This window comes from Hetaerina americana, unplaced genomic scaffold (assembly GCF_022747635.1).
Source record: "Hetaerina americana unplaced genomic scaffold, ioHetAmer1.1.p SCAF_99, whole genome shotgun sequence".
Taxonomy (NCBI): Eukaryota; Metazoa; Arthropoda; class Insecta; order Odonata; family Calopterygidae; genus Hetaerina; species Hetaerina americana.
The window spans coordinates 437,485-462,137 of NW_027287638.1; the positions used below are offsets into that span (position 1 = coordinate 437,485).

General features: G+C 35.3%; 1 long non-coding RNA gene across 1 annotated transcript; it reads right to left on the reverse strand.

Moving 5' to 3' along the window:
- Window positions 1-15,578: 15,578 nt before the first annotated feature.
- LOC139699949 (uncharacterized) lies at window positions 15,579-21,097 on the reverse strand. Its single transcript, XR_011703647.1, has 3 exons — window positions 20,834-21,097; window positions 18,140-18,535; window positions 15,579-17,457 (listed from the first exon to the last, which is right to left on the reverse strand). It is a non-coding gene; the product is annotated as an uncharacterized lncRNA (long non-coding RNA).
- Between the last annotated feature and the right edge of the window lie 3,556 nt (window positions 21,098-24,653).

Here is a 24,653-nt window from a genome sequence, read left to right on the forward strand (position 1 = left end):
GTGCGGGAAGCAATAGAAGAGTTATTGGAATTAAAAGTAAGCTATCCATTGCTTGTTTACGTTTTCACCGTGACGCTTTTATCGTAATTTTACCACAAAAAAGCCTTTGCATTACTATGTTAATAATTAGAACCCTTTTGAGAGAAGATGTGTGGGGTTTATTAGCTTGATAATCTTGTTTTCGTAGGTAGTGAGGGATGGAAGCCACCCGTGGTTTATATGTTATCAGTGCTTTAAAATACTGACCGATTTCTATATGTTTAAGCAGCAATGCCACGAAAACAGTCTTATATTGGAGAGTCAAGCGGAAAACAAACAGGAAGATAGAAATATTAGTCGTTCAAAGGTGAGTTGCGTTCAACGTATGTTTTTATTGTATAAGATTCTGAGCAATGTCTGTTATAACGATATGCGTTACGGAAAGTAAGGTATATTGATAAATAAACGTGTTTATATGAATTGAATTTCCTCCCTAGTGTGTAAATGCCTCAATTTCTAATGACCAAATGACAAATACGGGCAATGATCTAAAAATTTCGAATATTGTATGCATTAGATATGCAAAAGGAAAAAAACTGAATGCTTATACGTTTATTATTAGAGCATGCGTAAGAGTACTTAGACTGGCTTACTTTGACGCGTTTTATTCTAATTACAATTATGGTGTTTATAATCATTATATCTTAACATTTATTTTGCATGCTTTGTAAACATAATTAGTGTTAGATACAGTAATTTCCAATGCATTGCCAAAGTTATTCCTCTGTTTTTTGGTATGTTTACCACTATGCCAGCATCATTAATGTATTAGTTTTTAATAGATGTACGTGTATACAGAAATATTTCATTCATGTAAACATTGATTAAATGGTAGTTTTTCATTTAACCTTGGAAACATACAATTTTCCAAGAAAATGACTGGCAACTTTTCTTAAAACGTTAAAATTATCGGGACATATGTTCTAAACATACAATTTTGAATGCTTCCTGAAAAAAGAAGAATTTGCATTTAGTCATTGTGGAATGTCTTAGATTTATATTTTCACTTCATGTTTGTCTGATGATAACCTAATATAATTCATTGTTATTAATGAATATCTTTAAAAAATTCTCATCCCTAAATATTAAAATTTGCAAGCAGGTAATTTATTTTTGGATTTTATAATTATTTATCTTATTAATTGGTTTTGCTGTGATATCTAACTCTGCTAGCTATATGTATGTATATGTCTGCCCACACGTTTAAATGGAAATCTGCTATGCCATAAGCATAATGTTTTAGCATGAAAGCCTTGCTGTTTAATTTAAAATTGCAGTCATCGCAATCATTTTCATTTGATAGAAAAATTTTGATCATGTACTCAATTTCAATTTTGAGGTTGCTAGTCTACTTTGTTTGATATTGTTCAAACTTTTTAACAATTATGTACAGATCACAGTGAAAAGAGAGAAGATGGATGTTGAAGAGCCAGAGATTATTGAAATTCCAGCTAGCAAGGAGGAAGTGGACCACAATATTCAAATTGAGGAAGGGACCTCTCGAGGTAGGGGAAAAATTGAAGCGTTTGTGCCACATTGACTAATGCTTAATTTTTCAAATCATGAATACCATGAGAAGAACAGATGTTTATTTGTCATGCCATAAATGTAACAGTATTTATCCTAGTAAATGGTATAGGTCTGTATGAGGAAGACATATTTTTAGCCTTATAGCATTTTTGCGGTGGTCAGTATATATGTAATTCCTTTAAAAGAAAAAGGCAAAACCATGGATTTTCTGATCATGATATGAGACATGTATTCAACTGAGTGAATATAGAGATTTATTTCTTAGGATGAGATAAGGTGTGCCCAGGATAATAAAGCAAAGTAAACTGATAGGATAGGTAATGGCTATTTTGTTGCATGGCAAGTATAAGATTTGTGAAAAAATTGTTGGGATAAATTGTGTAAAGTTAAATTTTTGTCATGCACGATAAAATGCCTTGAAATAGATTTATATCTATTTTGGATGTAAAAAACTTCTAAGTAGATGTTCTACGGTTCGAAGGTGTCCTGGTAGGTGGATTTGGGGAGGTCATTAGGAATTTGAATGAGCAATTCTTTGATAAAACTTAAAGAGCCCTATAATGGTGTCCTTTTAAAAAGGATTTAATTTCAAGAACTGAAAATAAATAGCTTTTGCGAAGTAAGGACTTAAATGAGATGTCAGGATCATGGAGATTAATCAAATAAGGTAGGGTGTATTCCAAAAGGTTAATGTAGTGATTTGTCAGTTTTAAAGCAGGAAATACACAGCTGGTGCCATGTAAAGACTATAAGGGTGAATCAGAATTGTACAGATGCTGTTTAGGTGTTCTGTTATTCTGTAGCTGATAAGCCTGGATGCAATGTTCTGATACAATTTAAAATTCTGTGTGATTGCTGGGATGACTTAGTTGTCTGTTCTCTTTATTCTTTTAGCATCTCTATGTACAAATCATATTATTTGTTCCTTCTCTTACACACAAATTTATTATTTGTAGTCTGCTATATGCTTTCAGTCGGCTTGGTTAGGCTTGAATGCCTTTCATGACAAGAGCACTCATATATGCACCATTTCCCAGTTCTTACCTGTCTTGTACTTGCAGGTTTAGAAAGGTTTTCAATCACTTTTATGGAGAAGTGGTCATCAAAACATTGGTTGTGCGATGCAGGATGATTAAGCATGGGATACATAAGGATGATAGTAGTTATAATAGAATAGTATTGGTTATGATGAAAAGGTAAAGGGTGGTGTTTCATTGACTGATGTACTAGGCTAGACAGAAGTTACAGTAGAGTCAAATTTAATGTATTTTGTGGTGCAGGTGGTGTTGGTTTGCAATTTGGTAGTAAGCAAGTCTAGGGTCTAAAAATATTCAGCATGTGCAGTTGCATACTCTGACAGTGGCTTAGAAGCAACGGCACTGATGGGCATTTAAAATAGAGACAATGTAGCAATGAAAGTTTTGTGCACTGAATCTTATTAGTAATTGAGAAAAGTTCACAGATTATTTAATTTTATTGCTTTTTGATGTGAGATCAGGTTAGGACTCTTAAGGCGGTTTGGTAAAAGGAGAGGAATTTATTGGGTTTAAGGTTTGAGAATTTTATTATTCATCAGCTTTTCAGGGTACCCACTCTTTCTGAGACAATCAAGTAGCTGGTGCCATTATTTTTTTTGGACGGTAGTGTTCTTGTAGGAACAGAAGCCGAAGACTGAATGAGAAAGGGATGTAGGATTTTGTTTGTGATAGATGACCCCAGTTGAAATAAATTTATTGTTAAATGTTGGTCAGAGACATTCAGAGTGAAGAGTGAAATTTCTATTGGAAGGGTCTATTGTAACACATTTTACAAGGGCAATTTGGAAAATAAGGTCTTGTATTTGTTGACATTGACAATCGAATTTTTTCTCAACTTTCTTTACATCACAGGAAAGCCTAAGCATTTAGAGTTGTCTTGACAATAAATCATGTTTTTCATCCACATAAGCAGCTTTTTAATATTGAAGTCATACTTTCTCATGCCACGTCATGAAGCTAACTGACTACTGCTTCTTGCACTTCCTCGTCTGACTTGAAATTCTGTCCTCCAAGGCATGTTGTGAGAACAGAAAACAAATGGTAGTCTCTGGGGGCAATGTCCAGGCTCTAAGGAGGTGAATCAATGATATTCCTGCCAAATTCATTCATTAAACCTTCATTCACCAATTTTCACATCAAATGACCAGCTGAAGTATGCTGGTCATTAGATGTCAAGCCAAGTGCACATGTATTGTCATGCTGCAAACACACTCCTTTGATGAGACAAGTTGATGTAACCAAGAACCTTTGACAGAATATTCTGCACAGAAAAGTTTTCATTAAGTATTCATTAAGGCCTTTTCTATCTCATAAAGAATAATGGTTATTGTGGGCAAACTTGTCAAAAAAGGCCACCATTGACTCCGGCAAATTGAGTCACCCTCATGGCTGCTAATGAAGGAAATGTTCCCAGCATCAAACAACATCCTGCACGTTTTTAGCATGTTTTCGATGTCTATACACCTATCAGCTTACCCTTTCACTAAATGGCAATGAATTTATATTGGGTAAGAGGTCATCAGTTGGCTTCCTGATGCAGCAGAAGGAAGTCATGATGCTGGTATTAAAAGCTGACTAAAAGGATGCAATAAATGATTGATCATCAAGGTGAAAATGTAAGAAAATAGCTAAGTGCTCAACCTTCCCAAAGATGTATGCAAAATTGAGAATAAATTTCATTTTTCATGAAAAAAATAAGGGACCCTACTTTTTGAATCACATTCGTATATGCAGATGTAATTTGTCCTTTAATTTGAAAGAATTTTAGATGCAGACAGCTTGGGTCAGTTGGAAGAGGAAATAAATGGATGGGGTATGTTGTGGTTTATAGGGAAAGGTTATGCCTCAGGGCTTCAAAACCTTCTTTCTTCAGGGAATGTAATGTATACTGTGGCCTGGAGAATTGTCATTCTGTAAGGAATTCGGATTGAAGTCAATGTTTCAGGAAGTGGTACAAATTTTGCATGCAAGAAGGGTTTTAATTGGCTATAGGTTGAAGGTGGTGGCCTATTCTGAGTTTTGTTCACCAGGTGAGTTGATTCTAGAGACAATGAGGCTTTGGAGGTTATTGGTTAACTGAATTTTTGATAGCATATAGAATTAGGTTTCTCAGGATTATGCAAGGATATAGTATATATGAATACATATTATTATTTTTCTTTTGTAATCTACTGGTTAAGGTAGGTTTTTGGATGGATACAATTACTAATTAAATAATTCGTGAGCCCTAGTAAAACATAACATCCTACTTCACAATGGAATCTTCAAGTCCCTCTTCAGCTCTGAGTACTATTTTCCTCTCTTCATCCTGTATAACATCCCTATCCTGTTCTTCCCTTTTCTCGTTTGCCTAACATTCTCCCTTCAAATAGTCTTCAACATCCTGCTGCCGGTCAATACCCCCTTCATCCACTTTTCCTGCCTCCATGGAATTGCTCCCTACAAACCCCTCTCTTTGCCCACCATACCAAGTACTTCCTTGTTTGTTTTCTTCTCTGTCCATTTCACTTTCTCCATTCTTCTCCACACCCTCATTTCAAAAGCCTCCAGTCTACGTTTAGCCTCCTGCTTCAATGACCAAGTTTCTGTGCCGTACATAGCTATGCTCCATATCAAAGTTTTTAGGAGTCTTTTCTTAACATCCTTACTCAATGCCCTCATCATCAACTCCCACATCCTTATGAAAGTCTCTTTTCCTAGCACAATTCTTCTCATTACATCCCTACCACTTTGACCCTGTTGGTCCAAAACACTACCGAGATTCGTAAACTTTTCTACCTGCTCCAGTTTTTGCTCTCCTATTTTAATGTTAAGCTTAGCCTTTTTCTTTCTAGAAAATTGCATAATCTTTGTTTTATTAATATTGATTCTCATCCCATCCCTGACGCACTGAATATCCAATTCATTCAGCAATACTTGCAACCCCTTGGCTGACTGACAAACCATAGCTTGGTCATCAGCAAACTGAACTGATTTCACGAATTCCCCGCCTACCTCCATTACTACCTCCAGTTCTTCCCATGCCTCGTTAATCATATCCTCTGCATACAGATTGAACAGCAACGGTGATAATGGGCAACCCTGCCTTACACCCCTTCCTAACACTGCCCATCCTGACTCCCCGTTTCCCACCCGCACCTGAGCAGTCTGAGACAGGTTGCGGATTTGCCTCATTTCCCTCCAATCTATTCCTATTTTCTGCAATATACTCATTAGTTTTTCCCAATTCACTCTATCTAATGCTTTTTTGAAATCTACAAAACAGGCAAATACCTCCTGGTTGTGTTCTATATTCATCTTGATTAATAATGTCGTTACTGCAATGGCATCACGTGTACCTCTACCCTTCTTAAACCAAAACTGATCATCCCCTGAGTAATAATGTTCCCTACTCTCTATCCTTTTTTTATGATCCTAAGAATAACTCTAGCTGTGTGGGATATCAAACTTATTGCCCTGTAGTCCTCACATGATGTAGCCTAAAACTAAAACTGTATGTTACTGATTTAACTTCCGCAGGAATGTTATCCATCCACTTGGCTTTATTTAGTTTCGTCTCCCCTAATACCGTTTCTATCTCCTTGTATAATATGCTTGAACCTAGGCTATCTTCCTTTACATCATGTTCCTTTCCTATGTCTAACTTTGTTGGTTTAAGCTCTTTACTATACAGTTCTTCTATATATTCCTTCCATATCTCTTGGATCCTTCCTGCGTCCACTATTACCTTTCCTTCCTTATATCTAACTGCTATCGTTGATCTACCTTTCTAACTTCCGGATAAAGATTTAACTTTGCTGTACAGCCCACTGATTTCAATCTTCTTCTGCAGACTTTCCATATCCGTGCACATCTTCCACCATGCTTCCTTTGCTTTATTTGTTGCCCGCCTAAAAATATTGTTTACTTCTTTGTGCTTCATTTTGCCTAATACTGTATTTACATTCTTTCATATTTTCCGCTCATCCATCTCTGCAATCATCTCATCCGTGATCCATGGTTTCCTAGTCCTTTTAGCATTAACCGTTCCAATAGTGTCTTTTGTGGCTTTCAACACCCCTTTCTTGAAACTCTCCCACTTTTCTTCGATAGATCTTAGCTCTTTACCATTCTCCATGATTTCCCCCACTGCATGTTTGTAATCCTTCCTTTTCAAACCATTTAATGCTTCTACATTCCATTTTCTAACTCGCCATTCCTGCCTTATCTTTTTGAAACGTATGCTACATTTCATAACAACGAAATTGTGATCTGAGTCTGCATCCGCTCCCGGGAAGCTGTGAGAATTTATCACACTGTTCCTAAACCTGTGTTTAACCAGGATATAATCTAGCTGATATCTTCCTGAGTCACCTGGCATTTTCCATATATACCTGTGTCTTTTGTGGTGTCTAAACCAAGTATTGGTGATGACTAACCCCTGTCTCCTTCAGAACTCAACTGCTTTCTCTCCGCGCTCATTCCTCGTGCCTAAACCGTAGTCCCTGACTTTGTCATCATGTCTTCCTTTGCCTAACATCGCATTCCAATCTCCCATCACTATCAAATGTTTTCCTACAGGAACACATGCGATTATGTCCTCTAACTGGTCATATATATCCTCTTCTTCTCTATGGGTGCTTGGTGGCATGTATACCAGAAAAATAACTAAGTTTATTAGTTCTGCTTTTATATCTACTAGTAGTATTTTATCCATTAAAAAGTTAATACATAGAAAACTAAGATTACTGTGAAGAAGATAGCTTAGGTCCAGGCAAACTTGATGATGACATAGACAGGGCTGTAAAGCAGATAAAGTATATAAGGTGGTAATCCTAGACAACATGTTTTCAGAATTACCAAAAGGTTTTGGGAAATTTTGAAATAAAAGTAAATGGACTGATTTGTAGGAGCGTAGAGAAAAGAATCTGGCCAGAAAACTTTATATGATAAGTTTTAATTCCTTTCCAAACAAGGTAAAGGTTATATCAGGACTACGGAACAAAAAATTTGAAATAATACACATCTAAAGTGGTTCTTTGGATTTGTCGATAAAAGGATAGTCAAGCAAAAAATATATAGAGGATTTTTATTCTTGTTTAGTAGCAATTATTGAGAACATTATTTGAAAGGAATTTAGATTGCAATCAGTATGTACTCATCTGTTTTGTTTATTTCAAAAGAGGATCAAGATGGTGTGGGGGCTAACCTACTAGCCTCACACCGAGAGGGCCTGGTTTCAAATCCTGGTAATGTTGAATATTTTTCAGATGTATCTCAATCCCTACTTAAGGTGCTTTGTAAAGGGCACTTTGAGTGGGTACGCTATCCGTCAGATGGGATATTAAGCTGCAGACCCCTTGGGGCCTTTTGTAAAGTGTAGGCTAATGCTGACACCAGGTTTTTTCTTCGCCCTTCAACCTTTCCTGTCCATCCTCAATGGTGCAAATGACCTCAGCTGTTGTTCATATCCCCTGAGTACTACTACTTGATTTCAAATGTGCATTTGATAAAGTGAATTGCAATGAACTAATGAGTTAAATGCAGGAAATAAGAATAGATAGGATAAACTGAAGGCTAAACATTAATCTGTACATATCTTAGACCGGGAAGGTGGGATTGAAGAACAGATGGTCTGGTTGGGCAGTGCTAAGAAAGGATATAAGTCAGGGTTGTCCATTATTTGATAGATATTGAATGAGATTCAACGTTAATGAAACAAAGGTTGTAGAATTTTGAAGAAAAGGCTAGATTAAAAAGCATTGCAAAGGGAAGGCAAAAATTATAAGGTTTACGTATCTAGGAAGTGTTTTGTCACAATGCTGCCAATGCAGCATTGAGATGAGCAGATTCCCTGCACTGGGAAATGTAGCATTTAAAATGTGGGATTTGATGACAGGGACATGGAGTGTAGATGTAAAGAAAAGATTTGTTGAAATTTGATATGGGACATTAACAGAAGAGTATTGTAGGCTTTTGAAATGTTTGCATCTATAAGGATAAAGAAAAGGCAATTTACCTAAAAGAAAACAAATCAGGAATTGCTCGGCATTGTGGGTTTGTCCAAGAAATCCAATGATGGCAGAAAAAATTGGAGGAAAGCCATATTGACTAGCAGTGAGAGGCTAAAAACTAATAGAAGGAAGAATATTAGTCAAACAAGGAAAGGGCAGGAACAAGATAAAAATTTTGGATTAGGTGAAGGGAAGAAGTACTCAGAGATGAAGGAGTACTTAATGTGAAGCTTGTCCCTGGATTTTGTGTTGTAAGCAGTCCCAAAATGTTTTATTTGGTACTTATGTCCATCCATAATTTACCTTAACTGGTAATTACCTAAATCAAATTATAATGCATATGAAGTTAGCACTAGTTGGCAAAGTGTACAGCCTTAGTTCATGGGTTCCTAATATATGTTCAATAAGGCTAAGGCCGAATCTCAAGAGGCGTTTCTGTTTATCACTTCATATTTTTTTAACCCTCTTGGTGCAGTGAGGATTTCAGGGGTACTAGTGAGAAGTGTGAAGGGTAATTTAAGAAAATGTGTCACCTTAGGAAAAAAAACATTATGAAGTTATTTGTTTAGAAATCCATATGCAGTTTTTTTTATTTTAAAATATAATATTGTAGTTAATAATGATGTAATACATTTACGTCATCAGAAAAATAAATGTAATTATCACTGTATCATAAATTTGAAGAATATTATTTGAGCAATAATATTTCGATTTTTAGACACAAAACAAATATTTTTTTAAAAACATTTTTCAATTAAACTACGATATTTAAGTATAATAAAGAATCAAGAAGACTTGTAGATAATATAATGAATAAATAAAGAAAATCCAGTGAATTGCAAATGTTTTTGTCAGCCTCTGCATAGTTCGATTCTGTTGAAAAGGCTGATATCACTGAGTCAAATTGGGACTTTTCCCCTTTCCTCGAGACTGCGGCAATGTGCTTACAATCTAAAGGCAGGAAAAAAGGAAGTTCTAACTCACAGAGAACTGCTGACAATATAATCCATTACACAGGGCGAAATTGATTAGATAGGATGGATGGCAAGAGAAACCAAAATGATTACAAAGCAGTGCTCTCATTTCCATCGTCTCAACAAAGTCTGAATAAGCAGCTATATATCAACACCACCACACCACAACACATTCAAGAGATTACAGATGAAAACAGATTAGTAGCCTTTCAGTGGCTTTTCATAGTGGAAAGACCACTCAGAAAAAAAATGAGCAAACAATTAGGCAGAGCTTCCAGACATTTACAAAACTGAATGAAAAATTAAAGTAAGAATTATACTTTTTGAAAAGCATTTAAAATTGCTAATAAAAAATTAAAAAAATATTAACATAATTCTATTAAATTCAACTTATCGATAGCACAAAAACCATTAATTATTAAAGAAAAAACCATAAGTTACAATGATTTAAACAATGGCCTACGCAAGAGCCAATATATTGGCCCGCCGCACTTTTTGCCAGGGATACGAAAGCCGATATATATCGGCCCGCCATACTAAGACGGTTAAAGGAAAGGTTTAAAGTGTTTTTCACTGTGTAGAGTCATATGCAGTTACTTCTCTTGTATTTCTCAACAAAACAGGCTGACATAAAACTATAGTAATATAATGCATTCAAGTTAACAACTTTTTTATCTTAATTTTCAAAATAATATGTTTTTAAAACATATTTCGCATGGATATCCTGAAAATCTGTAATGTTTTTTCTTTGATCTTGCAGGATCATTTGGAAGATGCAGAAATAAATATGCCCTCTGAGGAGGAAGTAAACATTAAGGAAGAATGTGATACTGAAATTCCTCAGATAGAAGTAAGACTGGAAGGGGAGGTTTTGCAGGAACAAGGTAAGGAGAGCTAAGGACTGCTGTCACTTCACTTTTGCTACTTTCTGGTGCAATACAACTATTGTTGATTAACCCTTGCAGTAATTTTAATGTATTTTGGAAAAACTGGGTTAACTTCATAGAATTTTTAAAAAAATAACTGAGAGGCCATTTTAAATATTATGATAAATTGCAAAAAGATGATAATTTCATCATCTTATTTGCAATTATTTATTTACCTGCTCAGAATAGATCTTCTATTCATCTTGCTATGTTTTCAAGTCTCTTCTTTTGTTTTAATTGGTTATGCTAAATTTGGACTTTATCAGTCAAGAAAAATAAATGAAATAATCCAAAACAACCCTTTTCCCTTTCAATATCCTATGTTTGACCCTAAGTAGGATCTAAACATTATGTTTAAGGTGTCAATGACATTCATTTTTTCTTTTTACATGTCCTCGATTTACAGTTAGACTATATTCTTTGATTTTTCATGTCTATTATTTCTTAGTAATGTGTGTGCTGCTTTTGTTTGAAGCAACAAGATAGGATTTATTAGTTTTTTTCTAATTTTCTCATAATTTCATTCCTAATAGTAGTTTCCTGCTGTACTAATTCATTCAGTTTCCATGGAAATAAACCTCCAATTTCTTACCAAAGCACTTTTTAAAAGTATATAGCTTTTTGAAAAATTAGCCTGCCAAATATTATGCTCTAATTGTGATGTCTGCACAATGGATTTCATGAAACATTAAGATCAAAGTTAGGCTATCCATTCTCAGGTTGTCCTCATATAGATTGTTTTTCTGACAACAGTTTTGCCTATGTGTCAACAAGCATCTTCAGGTCAAAGTGACCTGATCTGGTTCAAACTGAAGTTGCTCGTTGAAACATGGGCAAAACTGGTGACAGAAAAATAACATACATGGTGAATTCCTGAAAATAGGGAGTCTTTCATCTGAATGCCACACAAACCTACAAATCCAAGATGAGAGTTAGTTCAGTGCTTTCTAATTTTACATTTACCCTAAGGGCCCCATGAGATATTGATATGCAAGATAGACTATTGGCTTGGTCAACTTGCTTAAATTTTTGCAAAAATTGATATTTTTTATTTTCAGTTGATAGAGATGTAAAAAAGTCATTTAATAAAACCGAATCAAAAGCAAGAAAAATTCTGAAAAATGCTTATAGAGTTACTTATATTACATTAAAAGAAGTTGCAAAATTAATTTGCTACAAAATAATTCAGTAATTCTTATAATTTAGCCAATCAAGATATACAATTTATGGTACCAACACAAATATTAGATTAATAAAATCATCTGGAAACCCTAAAAAATGTACCATAATTAAAATTAATTAATTGCACAACTTAATGTTAACTGCTATATACTCTGATTTTCCTAGTCCCAATCTTACTTTTTTCTTATTTATGTCATATCCATTGTTATTGATTTATTTTCTGCATTATGTTAAAAGCAGCAGTAGGAAATTTCCCCGATGTTTAAAAATCTTTTCATTGAAAAAATATATTAATCCTTAAAGATATATTTCCTTTTCTTAATGCTAATTTTATAGTAAATGCTAAAGAAATGTTCTTTTTGTTCCTTCTAGAAGTCATTGTATAAAGAATAATTGTTCTTTCTGGGTAACATTAAGTAAACCCATGTGCAGGAGTAACGTGAGAGAATTATACATCCTTTTGTTAGATAATTTCTTTTTTTCTTTGTAAGAAAAAACAGTTCATTTTACTTCAAGTCTATATTATATTCTTTTTCTTTGCTCAACAATAGCAGTTTTAATCTAAATAATAAAATACTTCCAAGCAAAATAATAAAAATTGGCTCATGTCACTGGTTTAAGCCCCCTGTAACTGCTTTAGGTTTCCCAAGCTCAAGAGAGACTTGAAAGGAAAGGACTTTGACACTGATGAAGGTAAAACAAAAAGTGCTAGAAGGCTTAATTCAGAACAGCATTAGGTGATGACAGATGCTTTGTTCTTGGGATTTCAGCATAGCTGATGTTGCATACATACATGCATAGACAGATGAGTTTGTATAGGCAAGACTAGCCATGATTCTATACATTCATGTACACATATGATTGAATGAACACACATGAGTGAACATATATACCTATAAGTATTAATTTACATTAATTAGTTTATCCAAACTGGTGAAAACAATTTTTTAATCACAGGTATTAACTTATTAATGAATATCTACTTTACTTTATACTTCAAATTTTTCAGATAAACATAAAAAAACAGATGAGGCAGGGGAAGAAACTTCAGCCACTCAACTGCATCTGTGTGAAATTTGCTCCAAGGTATTTGAACAAAGGGACCTTCTCAAAGAGCATGTAATGAATGTCCACACTAACAATGTCATTCAATTCAAATGTGATGTTTGTTGGGAGGTTTTTAAGAGAAAAAATGACCTTGCAAGTCATATCAAATTGGTGCATGCTCTTAAGAAGCACCAATGTGAATTCTGCTCCAAAAACTTCCTACATTTTAATAAACTAAAAATTCACATGCTGACATACTTTGGAGAAAAAGGATTATGTTCCAAAGGATTTTCTCGAAAGATGAATTTAAAGAGGCACATGTTGACACACTCTGGGGAAAGGAGACAGAAGTGTGATATATGTTTTAAAGTATTTGCTGATCGTGATTATATCAAGACCCATATGTTGACACACTGGGGAAAAGCCATACAAGTGCATGATATGTCCAAAAGCATTCATTAAGAGTACTATGATGAAGATGCACATGCGGACACACACTGGTGAAAAGACCCACAAGTGTCACATCTGTTCAAAAGCATTCGCCCAAAGTGCTTATCTTAGGGAACACATAAAGACACACACTGGTGAAAAGCCATATGAGTGCATGATATGTCAGAAAACTTTTAACTACAAGGATGTTCTAAAGAGGCACATGAAGACACACACTGGTGAAAAGCCACACAAGTGCTATGTCTGTTCAAAGGCATTCATTCAGCGTACTCACCTTATCAAACACATGAGGACCCACCCTGTAAAATAATCTTAAAAATGTAAGATATATCATTTATTACCTGGAGCATCATGAACAGAAGAGGGCCAAGGCAACATAAAATTAAAGTGCATTACACTACTGAGGATTAAATGTTATTCTTAAACCCTTCTCAAATATTTGCTTACACTCTGAGAAAAACCTTTGTAAAACATTAATTACAACTTTGTATCAAAATGTCATTATTTTCCCATTTTCTGTAATTTGTTTGAATAAAAATAATAGAGAAAGTTGAAAATCTCTGCATCGTTATGTATATTATTATAAAACTAGTCTAAACAGAAACAATTTAATCCTGTAAGAATTAAAATTACATAATTTTTTTACATGATAATCTTATAATTCATCATTAATTCAAACAATGATACTTTTCAATTTTGGGATCTCCTATACATGAATCAATTATACGGCTTCCATGGCAATGTGTAAACTATATCACCCATTTGTCCATTAATCGTGCTAGGATTGTTATTAATAAGTTCATCTCAATACTATCTACTACGTTTACTGTGTACAAGGCAAAACACTTGTGTCTCATGCCTTTTTGCCTGGAAATTTACCTCCTTCCAATTTCCTTGAGGAATAAGATGAAGAGATCCATTAAATGCAAAGTTTGTTATACAAGAGAAAAACTTTTGTTCACAGGAGATTTGAATATATATGTTTTCCCTTGTCAGTACCTGTGGAAAGCCTAAGTTGGGCAGGGTTTATATGTCAAGAATATTACTGAAGAAAATATATGCAAAAGTTTGGCAGTTCCTTGATGAATGTTAATTGATGGAGAATGAATTATTGCATGATGCCTCGGAAAGCAAGATGAAAGTCTTTAATAACACAGCATTTGGTTTGGAAGAAGTAAAGTATGTTTACATAGGTGCCTATATGTTAATACTGGAATGCTGTGAAAGTGTTCCCTGGTTCTTGGTGAATAATTTTAGGGATTGCATTGCTGACGTAATCTTTGGGAAAGTGGACCTGGATGTAAAAAGTTTAGAGTATGTCATTATGCACAAAAATAGCATTGAGAACGCTGTTACATTCTGCTGAACTCTTATTCAGAATAATCAGGCATTGAGATATTTTAGTCTGGAACATCCTCTGGTTATGGATCAGCTGAAAATAGGGGGATCTATGATAAAATATCAACTTTTCTAGATGTTTTGAGCTTAATTACCTCATATTTCTCCTGAAACTTTGGCTGCTTAGTGAAGAAAAGTAATTAAGTAGAGAATATAATGGAAGTTGTTCATAATAAACATTTAAATAAGTGAGTTTGGATATAAAGTCCTACCTATAAGTCTTAAGTTATACCTAAAAGGTTATGTTTATCTTTGATATTGGAGAATCATTTGGAAAATGAAGAATTACAGTTGTGTTATGTTGATAATAAGGAAGATTATGAGATTGACATTCCACAAAAAGATGATGCATTTGGAGAGGAAGCATTTTAGGATCATGGTAGAATGGCAAAGCATAAAAAATTTAAAACTTGTATGAGCTTGGGTTGTGCATCTATATTGTTTGTGGTTCATCTTGATGTATATTTCATGTGTGTGTGTATAAGATATAATTCTATGGTCATATTTTTTTGTTAATCCTGCTGTAAGTCCTTAAGTGTTTGTAATATTTGATGGCCAATAATTTGCATCCCTATTTGAGTGAGATGCACCCAAGAGAAACATTTTTCCAGTCTTTATTTAAGTATGACTTAAACAACTGATGTGGAATTAATTTCAAAATATATTGTACAAAAATGCTAAATACATGGCAATATAGTTCACATAATTTTCATTCTCAGTAATTTAGTGAGGTACACTTTGTTTAAATGGAATTCTGTAATTATATACTTGAAAACTGTTGTAACATTTACCATTGTAATTAAAAAGCAATTGACTAGCATATTTGATGTTAGTCAATGTTCATAAGATAACAAACTAGTTTTATAGAAAGAAAATATCAATTTCCAAGCATTTACTAATCTATTTACGTTGTATTTCAAAAACAAGTTTTGCAAAATAAAATTAGTCTGAAAGCATGCTTTTCTAATTGTATTATATTTTGTACAGATCTGCTTCTTCTATAGTTACTTCATCTGATAAAATACAGTAAAAAAGAAAAAAACATAATTTCTTTACCTCAAATATTCTACTAAGTAGTACTTGTTATTTTTACTGCATATTACTTCATATATACAATAAGTATATCACATTATATACACATGCATAAATATATGACAGGATACATAGTTTGTTTGAATCCAGAATATTTTTCACCTATTTCACAATTAAATGAATAAAGTGAATTTATTACCTCTTCAGGCACATTAACAAGTTCACTCTCCGAAGTTAACTCTTCCTCTTTTTCTTACACTGGCATTGGAATATTGCCCAATAGTTTTTCAAACCTATTTGTTACACAAGTGACACCCTGCCAACCTTCCAGGATCCCCTGGCTTATTTCTTCACAAGACATTCTTTTAATTCTTCTCGATTCTGTGTAGTCTTTCATATAATACATCATTCACTTTTCCCAACTAGATTGTAACTTTCTTTTAATAGATTTTTTTATTTATGATCCTGAGAATAACTTAAGTTGCGCAGGATAAAAAACTTATTGTCTTGTAGTCCTCACATGATGTAGCCTTTACCTTTTATGGTATAGGAACTAAAACTGATCTCACAAAGTTTTTTGGCCAGATTCCTTCCTTATATATTCTATGAATAAGCCCATATAGCCTCTTTCTCCGACATTTGCCTTAACATTTTAAAAGTTCCACCAGAATGTTATCTACCCCCATGGCCTTATTTAGTTTTATCTCCCTTAATGCCCTGTCTATCTCATTGTCAAGTATGCCTGGACATACCTTTCCTACCTTATCTCTAACTGATAGCATAGATCTCCCTTAGTTACTTCCATGATTTGGGGTTGCATGCCAGCGTGCCCACAGACTCTGCTAATCATACTCCGTGTCCACAGAGTCGCTTGATGCGGAAGAGGCATCTGCTGCAGCTAGTGCCCGTCTGGCCAAGCTGAAGGCTTGGAGTGGTACCAGGGTGCCGGTTCCCCCAAGGTACCTGCCCAGGAGAAAGGGCCCCAGCCAAGGAAGGTGGCTGACAGGGGTCAAGTGGGAGAGGTGGAGTAAGGTCAGGATGGGGATGGAGGCTGCTCTAGTCTCTCTGGGGAAGATCCACCGTCCCCGTGGTCCAAGCCTTCAAAGAACAGGAGCCATTCTCCCCTCTGTGAGTTTAGTGACTTCTTCGACCAATCAAATGAACCTCAACCTGATGGAGGAAAGCACCTCTAGCATGGAGATCTTGTTATAGATACTGAAGAAGACACCAGGGTCACTACCCCTTACCAGCCAGGGCCTGTGCACTGGTGGGCCAGGGGATGGAATGGCCGGCACCACTACCAGCGGAGGCACATGCATTCCTTGCTTTGTGCCAAGCCGCACCTCTCAGTCAAGGAGTCAGCTTGAGAGGCAATCATCTCCAAAGAGATCTCTGACAACCTGCACAGCAAGTCAGAGGAGGAGGAGTAGGAAACGGGAAATGGGAAGTTGCTATTAGACAGCGAGGACATCATGGAGGTGTTAGGAATCATCTTGGTGACTCCATACCAAATTGATTCTGGCAAAATTCCCAGCAGTACCACCGCATCACCAAGGCATCAGTTGTGTCAGAGGTCATTTGTGTTGAGGAGCCGATATGCATTGGGAATAATGAGATGGCACCATGGGACGAACCAACCCCCGGCACAAACTGGCACAAGTCGGGTCAGAAGTAGCTCCTGTCTTCATCCACAATGGACTCTAGCCACTTGGCCTATACAGACTCCTCCATGATGAAACTTCGCTGGTCTGAGGAGCTTGAACTCATGCCGTCAGCCAGAGATGTGATGGAGACAAGTGTAAGTATGCCATACCCTTCGCGGGTGGAGCGGATTCTTAAAACCATAGGGCTGAAATCAATGAGAAGAAGAAAGCCAATACATTCCATTCAAAGAAGTCGTATTTTAAAAGTGTGTGGGGGGGAAAGGGGGGAGAGAGATTGAGAGGGTGACTTTCCTCCCCAAAGTATATCCCAGCATCTTCCCACACCCCTGCCTTTATACCCTAGGCGGCGGCATATATTGCCTGGATAACCAACATTTTGAAACTCCACCTATTTATAGTCCAGGACACGGCAAGGGGTGACATCACATGGCTGGAGTGCCTATGAGATGACAATTAATGGCAGGGACCCAGAGTGTGTTCCAATTATAAGTACATTTTAGATGTGTTTAGTGACATCAACCCATCCAGGTCGCATGGATGATCCCAATGCTTTCAAATACCAAAATATGGGCCATAGAGCATCAGAGACCGATTATGGAGACAGAGACATTATTGGCCTTATTTGTAGCCCATCATAAAATCAGCATTGCAGACCCTGATACAAATATAATAATTTATCCTGATGATCGAGCTGTAATTTCATCGCTGACTAAGGGAAAAGGTGTTATATTTATGTCATAATATCTTGTATCAATTTATGAGCTTAATTAAAGAATAGTCATGGAATTTGACCTGGAGATACATTCCCTCAGAACAAAATCTAGCTGACCATCGTCTTGGCTGACTGTCCTGTCTTTCTATGCTCACTTTGCCTTGGATTTGGTAGTCAGGTGGACATATAGGTGGTGAGAATCATCTTGACAACTCCAAACCAGATTGATGCCGGCAGTATCCCCAGCAGTGCCTTGGCACCATTGGCTGAAGTGGCGGTCGGGTCAGAGGTCATTCATGTTGAGGGGCCGAGGTGCAAGGGAATAATGAGATGGCACCCCAGGACGAACTGACCACCAGCACCAACTCGCTCAAGTTGGGTCAGGAGCAGTTCCTGTCTTCGTCTACGTCAGACTCAAGCCACACCGACTCCTCCATGAGGGAACTCAGCTGGTCTGAGGAGCTTGAACTCATGCCATCAGAGGTGTGATGGAGACAGGCTGAACTGTTCCCTGCCCTTTGCTGGTAGAATGGATTCTTAAAATGATAAGGCTGAAATCAAAGAAAAGAAGAAATGAAATATGATTCAGTCAAAGAAGTTTTATTTCAAAAAAGTGTGTGGGGGAGAAGGGGGGGGAGAGAGATCGAGAGGGGGTGATTTTCCTCCTTAAATTATATCCCAGCATCTTCCCACACCTCTGCCTCTAGCTTCTTCAAATCCAGGCTTTCCAGTAAATAATCTTATTTTCTAGGTCAATATTTGCTACTTTTTCTTCCTTTGAACCAAATGCATAAGGTGAATAAATATTCCATATAAATAACATGCCATTATACGTCTAATCATTTATTTCAAAACCTGTGTGGCTATGCCTTAGATGGACCCTGGCATTACAAATTAATATGCCCTGAAACTCTGATATTCATGATATTATATTTAAGGATGGACAAAATAGTGATTGAAATGTTCATTAAAGAATAGTCATCATAGACCTATCAACTGATCAATTATTAATGGTAGAAATCACATGGAATCAACACCCTTGATCATCATACTGGTCTACATACCAAGGAAATAGAAGAAGAAAGAAATTGATAGGATTTGCCACCTTTACGGGACATAATATATCATGAGCTCATGGAGGAAGAAAGGGCATCAGTTAACGGTAACATACAATAGTGATTTAAGGTAAGAAAAAGATGAAAGGCAAGAAAAGATGGAGATTAGGTCAGAGAGGACAGTTTATGCACAAGAAATCACTGCATGAAGAAAGGAATTATGTTCTGCAGGTTAAAGATATAGATCAGCCAATACATTCTCCTTGTGTTGACACCAAAAGACAAATGTATGCAAGCAAAATGCCAGGTGACTCAGATAGACATTAGTTAGATAATTAATACTGAGATTTAAGTAGAGCTAAGCATTAAGAATGAAATAATAAATTAACAAAAATGAAATAGTATAAAATGAATTGTAGAAAAGCTGTCTGAGGGTATTGTAAGTCTACAGAGTAAGGGTGAAATTGGTATACCATTTGGTAATGCAGATTAATTGTCATTTGAATATTGTCATTGGCCTTCTGCTCCTATTATATTTCAGGGAGAGAGTACTCAGAAGGGAGAGGGGGTGAAGAATTGAATCAATTTGTACAAGTGCATTAAACAATAAATTAATTTTCCACAAAAAAGTGCATTATTTTATGCTGGAATATGTATGATTAGTCACCATATTACCTGCCTCTTCATTGTCTGACCAATGACTGCTACCTTCCTGTGTTGATGCAACAATTGATGAATGAATATCAACTGCTGGAGAAATAGAGTATCTAAACGGCCTCCTCTTTGAAAATGATCATGTCATCTGGGTTGCCACAGCCCTCTTGTCAATAGCATCACTGTCAATTCGATACAACTGACCTCTTCTCGATTGGTTATTACGTATTTCCTTGAAGGATAGCTTCCCTTCTATATTATTATAGAAAACAAACAAATCACTCGGCACATTAACATTAAAGCAGCCGGAATTCCGTTAGCTTCTCCACCCAGGGAGAACTCACCAACCAGGGATAATTGGCATCCTCCACAACCTAAAAGAATATGCCATAACCATGTATTAACAAAAGAATGCACGTAACTCCTCTCGCCTAACCTTCAATTCACATTTAGAGAACAGTATTCGGAGTATATTAACCTAATACCAATTAATTTAGATATCTCGCAAACAAAATTTTTGAAACACCTAAAGCAGACAATTGAACTTACTTCGGCCTCTATTAGATCCTTTATCGTATGTTCTAATAATTTTTGTAATTTAATATTGTCGCCGAGAACATTTATCAAAAGCCCGCAACTGTTAAAACATAATCTGCAGACTTCATATGCGTGTTTATCGCACATTAAGAAGGTTTTAGAGTACGCCGAATGATTTACTGGACAATCTAACGTTAGAGAAATAATGCAATATGTCAACATTTTTTGAACTAGAATAAATAGTTATTAACACAGCCGAAAAAACTAAGTAAACAACGTTATACCAGGGCATTCGCATCTCGTATGTCATCTGTTACACTCATTTGGGAAGTAATGCTATTGATATGGAAATAAATGATCTTAATCAGATCCCAAATATTTTGGGATATTTCAATATAATGTCGTTATTAGGTAAATGAAAAAAAATCGACCCTTTTATACATGTTTATTCGGCGATGAAGTATGACAGGCATTCTTTGATATAAAGTGGAAAACAAAAAAAAATAATTACATTGTAAATGTTCCGTTCATTCATTCGACAGATCTGGGAAATTTATTAAACATATAATTAAAAGATCTAGCGAAATAGACTTCTGAACTTACCTTAACATCTACTAAATCCTCTATTTTCTTTTCCAGCCTGAAGTGTAAATTAGTCTTCTCGCCAAAACATCGATGACTACGTCACGACTGTTACAACACAAACTGCAGACTTAAAATACCGCTTTCTCGGAAAGTCTGATCTTTTTCAAGTATACAGAAGAATGAAATTAAAAACCAACTATAGAAGTAAAAAGTCGTTTTTCACACATTACGTCACGAATCATTTAAAATTTTCAATGTAGCAATAACACACAAAATACGTAACTGGCCTGATGGCCACTTGCATTTCGTTCTTCATTTGTTATGAAGTTGTTTTGAATACAAAAGAAATGGGCTGATGTGGGAAGAGATTATCTTATTCCAGATCACACATATGAAAACCTTTCTTGCGATTACTCAGATTTAATTCAAGGGTGATTCATGGAAAATCGGAATCCGCCTTTTCTAAAATATTTTTGACCTTTTGTGGTATCAATGAAATCATAGAATTGGCAAAGACATAAACGAATGAAAATATTGCTGTACCGTCCTTTCATTTCAAAGATCCTTGTCAAAAGGTTAACAATAAGCATTCTTTACGTTGCAAATATTCTAGATTAATCAATAATATAGGTATCTATCGCCGGTTGTGTTCCTGGTGCAATGCAAATAAGTTTTAGTGTCCCGTTTTTTCATTAGGTTTCTTTAGGAATACACGTCAAAATAATTATTTGATAGGTGACGTCCACGTTTCTGAAATTCGAAAAATGTTATGAACTGTATTCCAATAGAGATGAATGACTTCATGCTAATATTATTCATTTCATTAACCTGAGGTAAATTTATTAAAATATATTCGGTTATGATCAGGCATATTTATCTAATATACGTGCGTTCGTAGGCGAATATCATTTTGTCATATTCATGAAATCAGTCTCACTTGATTAACTGCTGTAATAGTTATAAACTAGTAATTGGCATAGGAAAATCTGGGAGGTGGAATATCTTAAGATTATTACGTAGGGCCATTATATTATCTTCATCATATGGAAATATCTAATCGAACAGCCATAATAACGAACACCTAGCTTTGTTTATATGAAGGTGGGTGGGAATCGTTTCTAAGGAATATATCACAGATGGCAAATCAATAAAATTTCATAAACAGATATTCAACAAATAACGTAATAAATCCTCTGGCCTTAATGACACCATTCTTTTACATAAGATTTTTTACACACATAATAATCTAAGCACAGAACACAGACAACTAAACTTACTTTGAAAACTATTAAATCTTCTATAGTCTTTTGCAGCATGATTTGTAATTTACTATTCTCGCTGAAAACATTGATCAACAGTCCACGACTGTTTAAACATAATCTGCAAACTTCAAATTCGGCTTTATCGCACATTATGAAAGATTTACACTACTTTGAATAATTTACTGGACAATCTCACTTTAAATAATAATGCAATATGTCACAGTTTACTTGAAATGGAACTAAAATTTATTAAAACATCCGAAACCTAATGTAAACAACTAACCAGTTGGACATTTGCATTCCGTTCTTCATCTGTCAACCTGTTTTTAGAATTTCTCTTGAAATCAATGGAATTGAGTGATATGGAAAAACAGATCTTCATCCAATCACATATATGTCGGCGTATTTCAATGTAATCTAGTAATTAAGCTAAACTAAAATAATTTCGTTTTTTATGATTTTATTAGTTAGAGAATAATGACGGGCATTCTTTGGTATTATATACAAATCGAAAAAACTAAAAAGGTCTAATATGTTCCGATCATTTAAATGAAAGACCTGGATCAATAGATTCAGATACGTTTTGCTAATGATTGCTAAATGTAAGAATAACCCAGTATTTATACAAGCGAAAGTTATTGTGCGTTGTAGACATATAGTGTATGAAAAATATTACAAGTTCAATGTTACCGGCTTTTCTTTCTGTTCCTATCTGAATAAACATCAAAATAATTCTTCGACCCGTGGGAACGGGACTTTGACGAACTGAATCTTTTTCTGACGATATGAATCGATGTCAAGTTAACATTAAACATAGTTTGTTATGGTTAATCAGATAATTAAGACCAAAAAATAAGCTTCAGTTAATTTTAACTATCAATGTTACGTGTAATTATTCCTAAAATTTGTTCATATGTTCTATTTAAGATCGACTCTTCCCGTATCAATCCATTGTTTACAAGAAATACTTCGGAAATAACAGGAGTAGATGAAGAACGTAACGCAAGTGCCCAACTGGGAAGATATTTTGTTTACTAAGGTTGTTTATATCAATTTTGAACATTAATACAAGTAAATTGTGAACGATGTTAACATACATTTAGCGTTAGGTTCTTCAGAAAATACCTGTGACACTCCATCCTGCTCAAATATATTTAGAAAAACACTTATTCCGCCTTTTATTCACTCTCTTACTGGATTAGACATGATTCACCGGGTGGGATTCGTCTACTTGTGTAATGTTCGGAATTGCGATCATCTCCCTCCAAAGAGTCGGTCATTTTTATCGACCCTTTTGCTCTTGCACATGAACTGCTGTGTTGAAGAAAAAATAAGAAGAATGAAATGCCAATCGCAAGTTGTCGTAGCACTTGTGATGTTGTATTGTGTGAATAATCGAACTATTTTACGTAATGTTTGACAGACATCTGTATATTTAACGTTATATTGTCCGGTAAATCATCCGGCGTAATCTAAAACGTTCATAATGTGTGATAAAATTGATTTTGTAGTATGCAGATTGTGTTTAAACAGTAGTGGGCTTCTGATAAACATTTTCGATATGAATAATAAATCGGAATTCATGTTGGAAAAGACTATAGAGGATTTGATAAATGTAAAAGTAAGTGAGTTGTATGTGTGATGTCCTTTCTAAAATATGTTTTCAAGATGTTCGGTGTAATTTATAAGGAAATCATAAAATGCGTAAGGTATTGGGGAAAGTATAGTGATAAGTAGACGAGGAGATTAGCACATTCTGATGTTAATATCTGTTTTTGATATATTTAATTAGGTTGTGGAGGATGCAAATTATCCCTGGTTGGTTTGTTCGACCTGCATGGAGAAGCTTACGGAATTCCGGCTATTTAAGCATCGATGTGCAGAGTGTCTGTTTGTTTACTACAATCGTATCCAAAAGGGGTTCAATCCTGTGACGGAAGACTGGTTAACAAATCGACAAGAGGTCAGTTGTATCCATTAATTTGAACGATGTGTAACAAAATCATATCTTGCCCAAAAAGAATATATTACGTTGCATCTGTGTTGATTTATATGCTGTACAATTCATTCCCGTATTTCATAACTTTGTTATCAATCATAGGTATCATGATTTGTGACAAAAATGGGAACTGTTTGAGTATGTTAGCTTGGTAAAGTAATTTTATTTACATTACTGTTCATTTCTTCTTTCCCAAAATGCTTTCAATCATCTTGCGCCTTCAATGACAATGTTTCCGTGACATACATAACTGCGCTCCACATCAAAGAAAATGCGAGTAGTTTCTAGACATCCTTTCTTTACGTCCGTGTCATATCTATTGATAAATTATTTCAAATCATTCAAGATCTATTCTTATTTGATATTTTCACCCTACTGAACAGTAGGGTTGGATTACCTTGTGCTTCTTTATGGGGTCCACCGTAATGGGCGAATTTAACATAATGCCATAAAGGACTTAGTATTGGGTGAATGCTACCATCACCTACCAAACTGACTGAGTTTGATTACTGTTTTTATTGTCTATAAGGAGGTGAGTGATGTCCTGACCCAAGACAATAAGAGTCCTTGGGAGCAT